Genomic DNA, 13138 nt, shown 5'->3' with positions numbered 1-13138 from the left:
AAATTATAAATAGTTTGAAATCAATGAAAAGTGAAGACATAGCATATCAAAATTTGTGGGATGCAAACAGCGGTGTGCTGGAACTGGTTCATGCCAGCTAGGGCCAATCGTGTGCATCCCTTCCCAACTCTGCATTCAATTACATCACATTGGTGACTTGGAACTAGCTGTGGTGAAAATACTGCACCACAGATTCAGCAAATGCTACAAACCTGTTATATTTTTTTTCTCCAGTGAGCCGGTTTAACACAGGATATAGCTGACATAATGCTTCAAGAGAAATTTATGGTTTAAAATGCTTATATTAGGAAAAAAAAAAAAAAAGCAGGCCTAAAATCATTGAAAAACCTCCCACCTTGAGAACTAGAATAAGAGTAAACTCAAAGTAAGAAGAAGAAAGAAAAATAAAGATGAAAATGGATATCAGGAACAGAGAAATGGACAAACAGTAGAGAAAAACAACAGAATCAAAAGTCAGGTCTTTAAAATACTAACTAGACTGATAAGAAAAAAAAAGACATACAAATTATGAACATCAAGAGTGAAAGAAGGGACAGTACTGCAGAGTCTGCAGATATTAAAAAGTCAATAAGAGATTATCATAAATAAGTTCCGTGTCTGTCAGTTTGTTGTACTGTGGTGGCTTGCATGTGGCTGTGATGCTGGAAGCCAAGCCACTAATATTTCAAGTACCAGAAGGGCCGTCCGTGGTGGACAGGTTTCAGCAGAGCTTCCAGGCTAAGACAGACTAGGAAGGACATGGCAGTCTACTTTTGAAAAAAACTGGCCAGTGAAAAACCCTATGAATAGAAAGGGAACATCGTCTGATACAGTGCTGGGCGATGAGTACCTTGGGTCGGAAGACAGTCAAAAGACGACCTTAATGACATGGATGGAGTAAAGCTTTTGGGACCTTCATCTGGTGATGTGGCACGACACAAAATGAGAAGAAACAGCTGCAAACATCCATTAATAATTGGAACTTGGAATGTACGAAGTATGAATCTAGGAAAATAAGAAGTTGTCAAAAATGAAATGGAACATATAAACCTCAATATGCTAGGCCTTAGTGAATTAGACAATAATGAAATGGACTGGTATTGGCCACTTTGAAATGTACAACCGTGTGGTATGCTACGACAGGAACGACAAGTCGAAGAGGAAAGGCACTGCGTTCATTGTCAAAAAGAATATTTCAAGGTCTATACGGAAGTACAGAGCTGTCAGTGACAGGATAATATCCACATGCCTACAAGGAAGACCAGTTAATACGACTATTACTCAAATTTACACACCAATCACTAATGCCAAAGAGGAGGAAATTGAAGGTTTTTACCAACTTCTGCAGTCAGAAATTGATCGAAGATGCAATCAAGATGCATTGATAGTAACTGGTGATTGGAATGCAAAAGTTGGAAACAAAGAAGAAGGAACAATAGTTGGAAAATAGGACCTCAGTGATAGAAATGACACCAGAGATTCCATGATCGGATTTTCAAGGCCGACGACTTCTTCACTGCAAGTACCTTTTTCATCAATATAAATGGCATCTATACACGTGGACCTAGCCAGATGGAATACACAGGAATCAAATAGACTACATCTGTGGAAAGAGATGATAAAAACGTTCAATATCAGTCAGAACAAGGCCAGGGGCTGACTGTGTGTGGGACAGACCTAAGCTCTGAAATAGATATTCTACAACCTGAAGACTCTCCAATGTGTACGATGACCCACAGTGTGCACTTACCGACCTCAGCTGGCATTGCAGGTCAGAAAGCATGTATTCAATGCAGAAAGGAAGGGTCTGGGGAGTCATGTGAGTTTTCACAGACCTCAACACATGGGGTCTCCCAGAGTCAGAACTGACTTGACACCAATGGGTTCATTTTGAGGTTTCTCCCTGCTTTGCTTGTGCCTCTTGATTGCTTGTATCCTGGAAGGTATTAGTGAAGCTTGATCACATAAGTTGGTTAGCTCAATGTGTTACCCACATTGTCAACTGGGATTTATCCCAAGAATTCAAACTTTCTTTATGTTGAACGGTAATCAGTGTGTAGCCGTGATGTTTACACAACATGAGGAATGGAATTAATGTCACTGAATTGTACCTGTATACAGTTTTGAAATGGCAAGTGTTTTGTTACATATATTTTTACCACAATAAAAAAGACAAAGTCACCTTATATCACTCATTTTTATGACACTAAGTAATAATTACTTTAAAAAAATCAACATAACTCATCTTGTAACTAGAATAAGAGTAACAGATGCAAACACAATGATTTCATAACTCCGTAGTCATTTGTTCCATAAATGTTTACTGAGTGCCTCCCAAGTGCTAGGCACTGCTCTATATTCTTGTAAATCATGTGACTCACACACACACACACACACACACACACACATACACATACACACACACACATCCCACCATCACCACCAAAGTCTCTTCCCTTGTGGAGCTTGTATTTTCTTCATCTGAATCTGGCATCTATGGGGAAAAATTAAGAGAAAAATATTCCTCAGGTAGTTCAACGCATAAAATAATAGTTGCAGACCTCTTGCTATGTAATCAATTAAAATGTCATCAATATGTGTCTAATAACCTGGGGATGAGAAGGACTCTGGCTTGTTAAAATTTTCTGTGCAAGCAAACTAGTCCAACTAATGGGAGGACTAGATAAACTGAAGGTAGAGGTGGGTATGGGAACTCGGTTATCAGGTTAGTCAACTGGAATTGCCGTTTAGATCTGCACAGGGCTCTGACAAAGCTATACTCGTGCACTATCCAGTATCCTCAACTGCGGTATCCAAGCAGCCAAGATAATGGCTCAAGCCTTTGCATTCTGTGAAATATAAAAGGACTGACTGATGAATAACTACAGTACAATAAATTTGCTTTTAGTGAACCGTAATTATGTTTATTTTGTATGTAGTGAAGACACCTGCCTGGTAAATGATAACAGCTAATTATACACAGGCCTCCTGGGAATTCTCATCAGGCTATGATAGGACAGTTGCCTTGAAGACTGTGTATGTGGTTTCTCTGTATTGACGACTCACACTGTAGAACTCAAAGATGCTGCTTTCTTAGCATTGCAGGAATGGAAACTTAATCGTAAGTGAAGGAGCTCTGTTAGTAATCTCGCTAGATTCCCATTCTCTGATGCTTTCAGGAATTTTTAAGAATACAAAAGAGAGTGGATGAGGCAAATGACACTATTTCATAACTGCATAGCCTACGGTACTTACCAGGCGTGCCAAGGGTTCTGAAGCAAATCTGTGTACCAGGTTCAGTGTTAAATACTGAGAATACTAAGCAGAGGCCCAACTGGAGTTTGTAATCCACTGGGGAAGATGGACTTGCTGTAGTAAGCATCATAAAAGAGAAGAGTTTCAACAGTTGAACTCAACGTGGTCTGGTGGATGAGAAAGGGCATCCTTGAGGAAGATTTGGAGAAAAAAATGATAAATTCAGTTTGCAGCTTGGTGCCCATAAGAAGCCAATGAACTATCCCATGGCTATGTTGAGGAGGTAATTAGATGGTTACCAAAAACCAAACCAATTGCCATCAGGTCGATTCAGACTCAGTGACCCTACAGGACAGAGTAGAACTGCCCCACAGGGTTTCCAAGGAGCAGCTGGATTCAAACTGCTGACCTTTTGGTTAGCAGCCAAGCTCTTAACCACTGTACCTTAGATGGTTAGGTGTGCACTAGTCTACATCTCAGAAGAGAGAGCTAGGCTGGAAAAATAAATGCAGGAGTTGTTGGCCACAGTACTTGACGCCATGACAGTGAATTAGTGGGTTTGGAGAGAAAACTAGAGTGAGAAGAGGAGAGGTCCTAGAACAGAGCTGCAAGGACAGCCAATATTTTAGCCAGGTGGAAGAGGATCTGGCAGGGTGAAGAGAATAATCTTGCCACAGGTTTGAGGACCCAAATCTTGTTTTAAAACCTGGGAGACAGCCCTAATGATGAACATGCTACAAGAGTCCCCTAGGATTGAAAGACTTCCTGGAAGTGGAGAGGTAATATGTACCTGTGTACATGGGTCTGGAAGGGGAGAAAAATGGTCAAAGGCAGATCACAAGACTCAGCTTTAGAATCAGGTGGGTTTGGGAAAAAATCCTCACCCTGATACCACCTCTGTAAACTCTGTTAAGTAACTTGCCATCTCTGAGCCTCAGTTTATCTCATAGGGACCCTATAGGACAGAGTAGAACTGCCCCATAGAGTTTCCAAGGAGCGCCTGGTGGATTTGAACTGCCAACCTTTAGGTTAGCAGCCATAGCACTTAACCACTACACCACCAGGGTTTCCGACTATGAGTTGGAATTGACTCGATGGCAATGGGTTTTTGGTTTTTGTCAGGAGCCTCAGTTTTCTCATCCCATATAATTTCCAAATTAATTTTTATAAATTGAGGTGAAGATTAAATAGTCTATTTCACATGGAACATGAAAACACCAGAAAATATTTTTTCAAGAGGCTGATTCTATAAATACGCCCAAAAGCACATAATAACTATAGCATCTTTTGACATCTACCATGTACCAGATGCTGGACTAACTGATTTAATTCTCACAACAACTCTGTGAAGGGGGCACTACAAAAACTTCCACCTCCCAAGATGAGCCACAGGGGTTAGTCCGGATCCATTCATTCATCCATTTATTTATTGAACAAATATTTACTAGACATTTACTATGTGCTTTTAAGGGAGCCTTGGTGGTGTAGTGGTTAAGAGCTCCGATGATAACCAAAGGATCAGCAGTTCAAAACCACCAGCTGCTCCTTGGAAACCCTATGGGACTTTTGTCCTCTGTCCTATAGGGTCACCATGAATCAGAATCAACTCAAAGGCAATGGGTTTGGTTTTTATCTTTATTTTTATGGTCTTGCATTTTTTTTTTTAAATGCTATAGATAACATCAGTAATGAAACAGACAAAAATTTGTTCCCCAGAGAAGTTGGCATTCTAGCAGGAAAGACAGAGTTAGGAGGTCGTAAGTGATACAGAAAAGTAATTAGAGAAAGATACAGGCAACTGCTAATACCAAGTTCATGGCTCAAGGTTTTAAGTTACAGTTCTAAGCAGAATGGTCAGGGTAGCCTATATGTGGACAAGAATTTGATAGAGGGAGCCAAATGCACAGCAAGGAGGTTTTTTGGCCAGGGTTGAGTGAGCAAGTGCTCTAACAGATTCACGATGAGGTATGACGCAGTAAAGAGGAGCCAAGGAGGCCACAGAAAGTAACTAGTTGATTACACTCACAGATCCCAGAGACAGGGAGGCACAGCGCACCAGGATGAAGAACCACACAGGGAGTTGCACCAGGGAAAGGGAAATAACAAGCCAGAATAGTAGGAGAGGACTTACGTATGGAAAGCAGGGTGAGGTTAACTAGGTTCGTGGGCTTTTTGGGGATTGGGCATTTTGAATAACTCTGCAGGCACTGGGTATAGAGGTTGTCCCTAGTTGTTGGATACCTGGCTCCAGGGTGACTAGGACTGGGGCAGAGAGGCCCAGAAGTGTGAGAACCAGATGGGAGGAGTGGTTGGAGAGTAGACTTCACCAGCTGCTCAACAAGGAGAATGGACCGGCCACCAGCCAGGGCCTCAAAAGTGTGTCAAGACAGCATTTTAAGAAGATTGTATTGCAGCGAATGAGAGAACTGTAGAGGAGAGCTTAATGAACTAGTGGAGGGCCAGGCGGGGCTAAGCCTTGGAAGCCATCAAAGGACACTGGCTTTTCGGCTGAGTGAAATGGAGGGCGTTGGAGGGTTTTCAACAGAGGACATAACCTAATCGACATGGTAAAAGGATAATTCTGCTGCTGGTTTGAAAATGGATTGTATAGGCCCAGCTGGCAGCAGAAGACGGGTTGTGAGCCTACTACGATAACCCAGCAAGAAATCCCTTGGTGCTTGGACCAGGGTGGCAGGAGTGAAGGAAGTGGTTAAGAGTCTGGATACGTTCTGAACAAACAGCTACTGGGATTTCCCAATAAATTGCACATGGAATAGAAAGCAGAAGAGTCAAAGATGATGCCGTTGTTCCCAGGCTGAACAACCAGAAGAAGACAATTGACGCTAATGGAGGTGGAAGGGATGGGCGGCGGTGCAGGTTTGGCGGAGAAGGCAAGGTAATTATTTTTAAAGCACACACTTTTTAAAATTATCCAAAAGGTAGGATAATGACTTAATGTTTAGAAATGGTTGCTAAATTGCCAAAGAAGGTAATTAATTAGTTACTTAGATTATTTTCAAATAGTCACAGATTATTTTCAAAGGAGTAAATATTACAGATATGCCTCTTTAAAAAGAAAAAAAAAATCAAGGAAGAAAAAATATAACAAACGGACTGTATAGTGTAGTGGTTCGTGCTGAACTGTGACATAGTGTAAGATTACTCCAAAATCTAAGAACAGTGTTGTTACTGGTTACCACCCTCTCGTTCTTGAAATTTCTCCTTATCTGGTGTCCAAAAAGTTTTGTATCTTGTCTTGTCTCCTTAAATTTTCTTTCTTGGTCCCGTTTCCTGGTTTCCATAACACAGTCTACAAAATTTGGTCCATTGCTTTTTTTTTTAATTTTTATTGTGCTTTAAGTGAAAGTTTACAAATCAAGGCAGTCTCTCATGCAAAAACTTATACACACCTTGTTACATACTCCCAACTGATCTCCCCCTAATGAGACAACCCGCTCCCTCCCTCCACTCTCTCTTTTCATGTCCATTTCGCCAGCTTCTAACCCCCTCTACCCTCTCATCTCCCCTCCAGGCAGGAGATGCCAACATAGTCTCAAGTGTCCACCTGATCCAAGAAGCTCACTCCCCACCACCATCCCTCTCCAAACCATTGTCCAGTCCAATCCCTGTCTAAAGAGTTGGCTTTGGGGATGGTTCCTATCCTGGGGCAACAGAAGGTCTGGAGGTCGTGACCACCGGGGTCCTTCCAGTCTCAGTCAGACCATTAAGTCTGGTCTTTTTATGAGAATTTGGGGTCTGCATCCCACTGCTCTCCTGCTCCCTCAGGGGTTCTCTGTTGTGTTCCCTGTCAGGGCAGTCATCGGTTGTGTCCGGGCATCATCTAGTTCTTCTGGTCTCAGGATGATATAGTCTCTGGTTTATGTGGCCCTTTCTGTCTCTTGGGCTCGTAATTACCTTGTGTCCTTGGTGTTCTTCATTCTCCTTTGCTCCAGGTGGGTTGAGACCAATTGATGCACATTGCTGTTTTCTGATTTGTATTTATGGTTTCTCCTTCAGGATTTCATCCGTCTCCTTGTCGCAACTCTTACCTCTATGCAGATGGCACCTACCCCTATCCTTTGCACATCTAAGCTCCACTCTTGAGTTTCTTTGTGCCTGTGATACATGGTTCACTACTTGCCAAAATGTTGGCAGTTAGAACCTACCCAGTTGTGCCATGGAAGAAAGGCCTGGCTATCTATTCCCATAAAGATTACAGCCCAGGAAACTGAGGCACTCAGTTCTACTCCATAACACACAAGGTCGCTATGAGTCAGTCAACGTGACAGCAACTGGTTTGGTTTATTTTTAGTTTATTATCTGCCCTTAGAATTGAACTTAAGATGGCAAAAAAAAACCAGTTGCCATCGAGTCAATTCCAACTTATGGTGAACCCATGTGTGTCAGAGTATGTCAGTGTGTGCTTCATAGGATTTTCAACTTTCATCCAAGGCACTTCTGGGCGGACACAAACCTCCAACCTTTCGAATAGAAGCCGAGCGTGTTAACTGCACCACTCAGGGACTCCTAGAACGGAACCAGCATGTTCAGAATGTGGATTGTTACCACCGCACCCTCCTTTTGGGTTAACTCTTCGTCCAACCTCCTATACTAATTATGACTTTGCATTCCCCACTGACTCTTGCTTGAAAATTTAGAGTCATCTTTTCCTACCACCCCCCCCGCCCCGCGGACATCCTTCTCGAGCCTCCATCTAGTTATACAACAAGCCTGAGGACTTAAAACTTCTCGTGGATTTCTTTAATCCACCCCCATTTGCATTCCCAGAAGGAGTACAAGGTCTATCACTAGCTCCTCTCACTGCCTGCTCCTCTCCACTCTGATCCCTTCTACAAAACACTGCTAAGCTAGTATTACTACTCTCCTACACAGACTCTTAACAGCTTATCAAAGTTTATTGAATAAAGGTAAAATTCCTTCAAAGCTCTCTGTAGGCTGACTGTGTAGGTTGAAATCCAAGTAAATTTAGAGTCTAGGTGGTATACAGCATGGAAACTTGAACTTTGGCTATTGTATGCGGTGAATGGGGGAGTAGTCCTTACATACCGGGAAGAGTGGAGAGCCCCGGTCATGCTACCCTAAGACATGGCACTAGGGAGGTCAGGGACAAAGCCCGCAGAGCCTGCCTAGCCCCATGCTGTCACTTGTCCCCCTACGAACATGGATGAACACAGCATTCTCCAATCAGGAATGTCAGAAGAGAGTAAAACCAGTGACAAATGTGTCCATGAAGCCATGTTGTTGTTAGGTGCCATGGAGTCGGTTCTGACTCATAGCAACCCTATGTACCACAGAACAAAAGACTGCACTGTCCTGTGCCATGCTCACAATCGTTGTTGTTCTTGAGCCCATTGTTGCAGCCACTGTGTCAGTCCATCTCATTGAGGGTCTTCCTCTTTTCCGCTGACCCTGTACTTTACCAAGCATGATGTCCTTCTCCAGGGACTGATCCCTCCTGACAACATGTCCAAAGTATGTAAGGTGCAGCCTCACCATCCTTTCTTCTAAGGGGCATTCTGGCCATAAGAAAATGGAAATTTCAGTAGGAATGACTGAGCCCCTTGAGAGAATACACACTGAGATAGATTGGCAGCTGTGCGACGGAACAGGGAACAGCAGCAGTGTCACCTGGGGAAGCACCTGGAGTAGATACGTAAGGACACTCAATCAGCAATATGTGAGAGTAAAACAAGATGATAATGGAAAGAGAAAGGGATGAACAGGTGCAGCACAGGGCCTTTTTAGGGCAGTAACGTGATTCTGTATGGTACTGTAATGGTGGACCCCTGACATTATTCATTAGTCAAAACTCACAGGACTGTCCAATGCAAAGAGTGAACACTAATGTAAACTATAGACTTCAGTTAGTAACAATGTATCAATATTGTTTCCTCGATTGTAACAAAGGTGCCACAGGAACACAAGGTGTTAATAATAGGAGAAACTGTGTGCCATGGGAAGGGATGTATATGGGAACTCCATACATTTCTGCTCAATTTTTCTGTAAACCTAAAACTGCTCTAAAAAAAAAATCTGTTTTAAAAAAATCATACAGGAAATAAAATCCCAGTGCAGAATGATTTTTCTAGCTATGTCCTGGTGAATGCCCAGAAAGAATCAGATAATAAACAAACTATACCCCACCCACATAGAACTATTCATTAATTCCTAGACACGCCATGGTTTTCCATTCCTTGTTCCCCTCAGATTTTTTTTTTAAAGACTTTTATAGCACACCGTGCCACAGAGAGTTCTAAGGATTTTATTAGTACTAACTTTTTAAAGTCTCACAGCGAAACTATGAGGCAGGTACTATTACCATCCTTATTCCACAGGCAAAGAGACTGAGGGGCAGGGAAGTTCAGCAACTTGTCCAAGGTCACAAAGCTAGAATTTTGACAGAGCCAGAATTTGAACCCAAGCAGCTCCAGAGTTCATTCTCCTTAACCATGATTCATCCTTCAAGACTCAATTCAAATGTCACCTCTTTGCAGTAACATCTTTTTGCTATCAACCTAGTTGGTGTCATGTGCTCCCTCTTCTGTGACACAAAATCACTGTGAACATACCCCTACTGTGTCATTCATCCCATTTCATTTTGATTTAGTCTGTATTTGTGGAAAACTACTAGATGCCAAGGACTATATTATGAATCTGTGTATCCTGTCCCGCCAGTATGATGCCTCGTATGTAGTAGGTGCTCAGTAAATATTTGTTGAATTGAGAAAGAATCAAATAAATTGAAAAGATTTATCAGAGAGGGTCTGAACCAAAAAACAGTGTTTATAAAAAAATTCCAAACAGACACCAAATAAAAGAATAAATATCAGCTTTCAGTCTCCGAAAATAATTACCTATTAAATAAGCAAACCACTAGAGTTCGGAATCACAGTGTTTCACAAATAAAGGTCCTCTGACTATGATATACACTAGAAGAAGTCAGCCAGTGGCTGTTGTCTCTCCCTTTTAAAGGGTGGACCAGTGTGAGTGGGATTGAATAAACCAGTACAAAGCTAGGAGTCCCTTCAAAACCCTATATAAATGTGCCTCTACTTTTGCTGCGCAGTTTTTGGGTGGTGCACTCAGCTGCTAACCAAAAGGTTAGGGGTTCAAGTATACCTAGAGGCACGTCGGAAGGAAAGCCTATTGATCTACTTCCAAAAAGTCAGCCATAGAAAACGCTGTGGAGCACAGCTCTACTCTGACACTCATGGGGTCTCCATGAGTTTGGAGTTGACTCGATGGCAACTGGATTTTACATTTACTATTCAGTAAATGCCTCTATATTTTTCAGTTTTGTGTTAAAAGCGTATCCCTGCTACTCTCACTTTTCCAAAACGTCTCCTTCTGGCTTCTTAAATAATGGGACAGCTCCAAATCTCCTCACCCTAATCTGAACTTGGCACTTATATCATATTGACTGATCATTTTCCATTTTTCTTACCCTCCTTAACAAAGAGTTGCTACTGTCCATCAAAGGTCAAATAAAGAACCCCAGACCCCACGATGAGAGAAGGGACTCATTCTTCCAAATTTCCAAAGCTTGTCATTCTTCTACTGTCCAAAAATTCTCCTGACTCATTTTCTCTGCAGGGAGGATAAAATGTATCCCACACTTCATATTCCACCCCTGTTCAAAAAGTGTCCTTTTGGAAACTAAAGACTAGTTGAGAACTGGCCAGGGGCAACAGTTGGCTCAGGTGCTAAGCAGTCTACTTTACGGACTGCTGTCTGAGGAACTGTTACTTAAGGAAGCAATTAAATGGATGACCCAGCTTAGGAGCTTACTGAGCATTTAGTGACTTCTGATCTGCCCAACGGCAAGCTTCACAAGATCTTTAATCACCTGGACAGGCGGGGGGGTAATAAAGTGACCGAAACAGCCCCTGGCGTTCTGGATCGTGCTCTCTAAAAGAGAGAGCAGGCATTAAACAAACACTTGAAAATAACTCTTCATGTAACTATCAGTGTGCAAAGTACAATTCTGGTAATTAGAAGTGACATTCCAGTTGCTAACAAGAACCAGCCAGATGAGAAATACCAGTCGGGTAAGATGTGTTCTTAATGTAATGTAGAAGTGTGTTTAATTTTTAAAAGAGATACAGGAAACAATAAGCTTCTCTTTTGCACAATTAATTGAGCACTTACTATGTACCATGTACTGTGCTAAGTGCTTTTGATATATTGTTTATATGATCCTCATAGCACTCTTGTCATCTGAAAATTATTAGTATCCTCATTTTATAGATGTGGAAACTATGGCTTGAAGAGGCCAAGTACCTTGCCCAGGACAATGGCAGAACCAGGAATGGAATCCAGGAGTCATTAACTCTAGATCTGGGTTTATCACCCCATGCCCCATTGCAGTCAGGTCAGTCTGACTCATGGCAACCACATGTGTGTCTGAGTAGAACTGTGCTCCATAGTGTTTTTAATGGCTGAATCTTCTAAAGTAGATTGCCAGGCCTTTCTTCCAAGATGCCTCTGGATAGACTCAAACCTCCAACCTTTCGGGTAGCAGCCAAGTGGATTAACTGTTTTCTCTACCTAGGGACTCCCTTCACCACTATCAATGCTTAATAAATGCTGTTTAAAAATGAGATCGTTTTGGTTAACTTTCACTCAATAGTTTAACTAGAAGCTATAAATCCTCTCCTCTGGGATGACATCGCCCAGCCATCCCAGGAAATAGAGCTGTATCTATAGACTGCACAGTTTCCACTCTCCAGTTGAAAAAATTGTGGATACTGGTAGCAAGCAGAGCTGATGGGAATACTGGCTCGGCTTGACTTGTCTGGGCCTCAGTTTCTTTACTAGAAAAATGAAAATAATAATGTCTACCTTGCAGGATTGTGGTGAGGCTGACTAACATCCGTCCACTCATTTAATACACATTTTTCTGTTAACAGGTAGAATACTAAGGCGCTAGAGATGCAAAGAAAAATAAGGAAAATCCTTGTCCTGGAGAAACTTACTGTACAAGTGAGGGAAGAGACACACGAGCAAACAGCACAGTATGTTAAATACTATGCTAGGGCATTTGTTGTTAGCTGCCCTCAAGTCAGCCCCTGCATCATGGAAGCTCTGCTGAAACCTATTCATGGCAACATGCAAGCCTCCACTGCAAAACCCGGGTCTCCCACAAGGAAAGCAAGAATGCTACCACAGAATATCTAATGCCCCTATTCAGTTAGGGCACTTAAACCTGTGGCTAATGAGTCACTTCCAACTCATAGTGACCCTACAGGACACAGTAGAACTGCCCCATAGGATTTCCAAGGAGTGCCTGGTAGATTAGAACTGCCGACCTTTTGGTTAGCAGCTAAGCTCTTAACCACTGCACCACCAGGGTTCCATAGGGCACTTAGGGAATATGTAATGTGTGCTATTTCCCTTTAAAAATTCTCACATAGCAGCAACACAATTTTCCATCTCTGGTTTTCCAGGATGCTTGGTGGCCTCTACAGTTACCCAAAGGAGAGGTGGCCTTTTAACGAAACCCCAGGGAGGGGAGCCCATGCTCCGTCTTTCCAGTAGACTCCCCCTTCCTTTGCCTTGAATTGCCTGAATGCCAACAAATGGCATTTCACGCTATGTGCCAAAGCCCCTTCCCAGACTTTGCTTGCCATCTTTAGTTTCTGTTAAGACAAAGTCTCTTGCCAAAGGTACCCTAGAATTCTGGGGCCAATTTTCACAAATTAGACTAGGAAGTCACATGTTAGAAGCATCCTGGACTTCTGTTGGATCCCATTTGAGTGTGCTTGAAAACTTTCACACTGACGGAGCAAGAAAGGCCGAATAGCAGAAGCAAGGCTTCCTCGAGCTTACTTTTCCCGGTGACCAGGTAGCTGCCTTCCTCTTG

The sequence above is a fragment of the Loxodonta africana genome, chromosome 25, assembly GCF_030014295.1.
Source record: "Loxodonta africana isolate mLoxAfr1 chromosome 25, mLoxAfr1.hap2, whole genome shotgun sequence".
Classification (NCBI taxonomy): Eukaryota; Metazoa; Chordata; class Mammalia; order Proboscidea; family Elephantidae; genus Loxodonta; species Loxodonta africana.
The sequence above is the reverse complement of the archived record's forward strand: the minus strand, read 5'-3'. Positions refer to the sequence as shown.